Genomic DNA, 4,958 nt, shown 5'->3' with positions numbered 1-4,958 from the left:
CTGGGTGGCTCAGTTGGTTAAGCGACTGCCTTCGGCTCAGGTCATGATCCTGGAGTCCCTGGATCGAGTCCCGCATCGGGCTCTCTGCTCGGCAGGGAGCCTGCTTCTCCCTCTGACCCTACCCCCTCTCGTGTGCTCTCTCTCTCTCTCTCATTCTCTCTGTCTCAAATAAATAAATAAAAATCTTTAAAAAAAAAAAAAAAAACATTATCATCTTCTCCATGAAATAACTAGATCACAGGACTTGGAATTCATAGATCTTTTAATTTTTGAAAATAACAAATATAACCCAAACCCCTTCTTTAAAAAATATGGTGAGGAAATATGTAGTAACTCATCAATTACATAAAAGCTACTTAGCTGTTTTGAATATAGAATACAACTTGAGGTAATCTTGTGCACACCTAAAAACTGTTAGAACTATTAATTTTTTACCTCATATTATAATGAGAAATTCAGAATATTTACTATTATTTTAATTAAAACATCACACAGTTTAGAATGGTTATTATCAAAATGACAAAAGATAACAAGCGTTGGCAAGCATCTGAAGAAAAGTGAACCCTTGTGTCCTATATTGGTACAGCCACCATGGAAAACATTATGGAGGTTCCTCAGGAAATTAAAAGTAGAAATATCATATGATCCAGCAATCTTGCTTCTGGGTACATACCCAAAGGAAATAAAATCAGTATCTCAAAGAGATAATCTGTACTCTCTTCTTCACAGCAGCATTATTCACAATAACCAAGATATGGAAAACAACCTAATGTCTGTTGACTGGTGAAAGGATAAAGAAAATGTGAGATATATACACATGTAATTCAGCCTTAAAAAAAGAAGGAAATTCTGCCATTTGTGACAATGTGGATGGACCTGGAAGACATCACGCTAAGTGAAATAAGCCCGACACAGAAAGACAAATACTGCATAATCTCACTTATATGAGGAATCTAAAATAGTCAAATTCCTAGGTGCAGGGAGTTACATCTGGTGGTTATCATGGGCTGAGCACAGGGAGAAATGGGGAGATGTTGGTCAAAGAGTACAAAGTTCTGGTTATGTAAGATGAATAAGTTCTGGAGATCTAATGTACAGCATGGTGATTATAGTTAACAAAACCATATTGTATACTTGAATTTTTTTTTCAATTTGAAAGTAGTCATGTATTAACTGACCAGATTAAAACAATAATCATGGTTAGATATCTTAGTTCATCCTTCCAATAAGCCTATTGATTTGGTCTTCCCTGTGGCCAGCATCTCCACCTTCTACAAGATGCGTGATCTTTTTCTTCATTCTCCGTCATGGGGAAGATCACTTGAAGGGCCATTAAGAAATTGTTTGCTCCTTTGAAACCTTTTCCAACAGTATAGGTCTCATCAGTCAGATCCTCCATGCAGATGATGCCATATTTACCAAGAGATTGAGCAATCAATGTGTTATCTGTCACTTCTTGTTGATTTTGCCATAACCATGCTTATAGAGCAATTCATTTACAGACTTCAGGTTTAGGTACCCGCATGCTATACGTGGTTTCACAGTCCTTAGCATGGTAGCTGAAGCCTTGTTGAGCTTAACAAAGGTGGCATTGAATCTGGTGATGACAAAGAAGCTGCAACATCTTTCAAACCTTTGGGTTCTCACCACTGATACCTCTGAGCCTGATGACAAATGCCAATTTGGGTTCTGTAGGTACATAGAAGTTGCCAGCTTTTCTTGCCATCCTAACCATTTGAATCTTAGTTCGTACATCTGCCTATATTCCTTGTGGTAATGCTTAGCTTTTTCATAAATAAGCTTCCTCAATGCCTTTTGAAGCATCTTTTGAACAAATTTCTTTCTCAGATGCTTGATATTAACTCTGCAGAATTCTTTTGCTTTTTCTTAAGGGTCTCTGACACAGTAGGAAACTTCTTTTTCTTTTCTTCTGCACCCTCCATGGTTCCAGCCAGGAAAAAAAAAAAAGCTGTATACTTGAATTTGCTAAGAAGAGAGACTCTAAATACTGTCTCCACAAGAGAAGAAGAAGAAGCATAAGGAGGAAGAGGAGGAGGAGGAAGATAAGGAGGAAGAGGAGGAGGAAGATAAGGAGGAAGAGGAGGAGGAGGAGAAGAAGAAGAAGAAGAGGAAGAAAAGAGAAAGAAGAAAGAAGAAAAGAAAGAAAGAAAGAAGAAAGAAAAGAAAAAGAAAGAAAGAGAGAAAGAAAGAAAGAAAGAAAGAAAGGTAATTATGTGAGATGGTGGAAATGTTAACTAGCTTGATTGGGGGGATCATTTCAAAGTGTATATGTATATCAAAACATCAAGTCATCCACCTTAAATATATACAATTTTTATTTGTTAATTTATACCTCAATAAAGCTGGAAAAAAAATTGTAAGCTGGTCTTGCTAGACTCTTTCCCACTCGCTGGCTTTAAAGAAGTCAACGATAATGTCATGCTGTGAACTGCACTCAGGACAGCCTCTGGTCAGCCGCTGGCAAGAAACTAGGCCTTCCAGGCCCTGCAAGAAACTGAATTCTACCAGCAAGTTTGGAAGTGGATCCTACTCAAGCCTCAGACCGTAGGCCTTGACAACACCCTGACTACAACTTTGTAAGACCCTAAAGCAGAGAACCTAGCTAAGCTCAGCCCAGACTCCTATCCATAGAAACTGTAGGATAAAAAAATGTGTGTCATGTTGAGTGCTAAGTTTGTGACAATATTGTTATATAGCAGTATATCATTACCACAATGACAACACTTAATCTTAGAGAACGATCTGTTAATGCACTTCATGGAATAGAAGAAACACCTCATCAACACATCAATGTTTGTTTGTACTTTCATTGTTCTTGGAAGAGGGGCCTTAATTTTCCTCAGTTTCTCAGAATTCTCCAGAACCCAAATGTGAGTTTGCTACTGTTATATATAATGAGATTAATTACATTTTTCATTTCATCTGGTTGTAATGTTATTTTATAGCTATCAAAGAAGTTACTGAATCAAGCCATTCTCCAAACAGAAAGCACAACAGAAAGAAGAGTGAGAAACCAGATAAATCATGGTGGCTCTCTGCATCAGGGAGTGATCAATCATTCAACTAGAACATGCTTCCAAGAAAATGACCAGAGTAGTCCTGGGAGACATTTTTGCCAAAATAGTTTGAGTGGTACCAATTTTTATAATTAAGAAATCAGCGCCCTGCCATACATACTGTTTTGTTTCTTCTCCTAGCATATTTTTGCCTGATACACGAATACAAGTTAAATCATTCTGAGAATCTTTGAGTCTATGGCGCTAGGTATTTGAAAATACTCAAAAGAAGATTTCACAACTTTTAAAGGGCATTATGGTCATTTTTGCTAAATAAAAATGAGCCCTCAAGAAAACACTATTTTTGGGTGACAAAGTGATAATGAAAGAAATGTGCTTAAAATGGACAACAAATATGCCTTTCAAACTGAAATGATTAAATAAAGATATGCCCGTGGAAGTGATTGAAACCGGAGAAGTGCTGAAATTCAGGGCTGTGCTCAGAACATCTAAACTGGAATAGCTTTAGCAATGTCTGCCAGGAAAATCAAACTTCATTTAAGAATTTTTCTTAGAATTTCTTCATGTCAGTGACATTCTGTGTGTGAGGGCTCCGTTAGCATACAATCTAACAGAAGCTGTGTACAGCTGATTGGGAAAGAATACCATGGTTTACTCTGGTATTTTAAAATGTGCTATCCTCTCCTTGTGTTCTGAATATTTCTGTTCATGGAAATGTGATTTTTTTAACAAGAGCATTTCTTTATGACATTTTAGATCTCAGACATTCAACTTGCCCTACTAAGCCCAAGCAAAGGGCTTTTAAAAGAATAAGCGAGAGGAAAGTGGGGCTCCAAAGTAATGTGACTGGAAGTGGTTTCTAACCTTGACATTTTTCTTTGACAATGAAAGGAAAGAATCAATGGGTCACAATTACCTCCTGAACATAAAGGCAAAAAGAATGAAGGGAAAAATGTGTTCGTGTGTGAGACTTCACATCCATCTTGTAGTTTTCTTAATGGTATAGATTTTATTATTACTCTTATCATGGTTTTAAGTCTGCAGTTACTTTTTATACTCATATTTTTTTTTTCCTATGAAAGCAAGTGATGAATTTCACAGAATTTGATCGGTTCTTGGATAAGCCTGGATAAGCAGGCTTCTCTTCTTTACAATGTGATAGTGGATGTTCATTTCTTTACAAAAGCTCAAGAAGCTTCTGTGATGATCTCACTGATGTGTTTTCACACACTCCAAAAGATGAACAATGGGAAAAAATGACAAAAATATTTTTACTATCGGTTGAAATATTGAGAAGCCAAAAACTTAGAGATTGGACCTTATACATTAGTAAGAGAATAAAATTGAACCCTATCTTATGTTGTACAAGTCAGTGTTTGGCCAAAAAGTTTGTTTGAATGAATCCAAATTTACGGTGCTGAATTCACCTCTCTACTCATGCCCGCAATATATTACTTCCCTTAACATGAATAATATCCTGATAGATGAAATGTTTAAACTTTAGCAGGGCAGTAACGTTATAGATAAAATGTGGGAGACTATATGCACAATTCTTGTGGAGAACTTTTTAACCAAGCTGGTATACCAGGAACCATAAGAGAAAAGATAAATATTTTATGATTTTAAAATGTAACATTTTTACAAGAAAAGATACCACAAATGCGGTAAAAAGAAAATGATAGATTTGGAAAAGATATTTGCAATTCGGAGGTTAATAACTATAACAATCCTCTTATAAGTTGATAAGACAATAAAAACCTCCATTAAAAAGAATATGAAGTAGCAATGCACAGAGAAGCAAATACAGTGGCCAACAACATTTGAAAAGATGTTTGAATTTAATTGTGATCAGAAAAACAAATGCAGGGCGCCTGGGTGGCTCAGTTGGTTAAGCGACTGCCTTCGGCTCAGGTCATGATC

At 36.4% G+C, this 4,958-nt stretch overlaps 1 pseudogene; it reads right to left on the bottom strand.

Moving 5' to 3' along the window:
- Window positions 1-958: 958 nt before the first annotated feature.
- LOC102730689 (large ribosomal subunit protein uL30 pseudogene) lies at window positions 959-1,945 on the bottom strand (annotated as a pseudogene).
- Between the last annotated feature and the right edge of the window lie 3,013 nt (window positions 1,946-4,958).

Source organism: Leptonychotes weddellii, unplaced genomic scaffold (genome assembly GCF_054177405.1).
Source record: "Leptonychotes weddellii isolate Sample4059 unplaced genomic scaffold, ASM5417740v2 HiC_scaffold_15031, whole genome shotgun sequence".
In the NCBI taxonomy this organism is placed as follows: Eukaryota; Metazoa; Chordata; class Mammalia; order Carnivora; family Phocidae; genus Leptonychotes; species Leptonychotes weddellii.
This window is presented reverse-complemented; position numbering and strand designations above follow the sequence as displayed.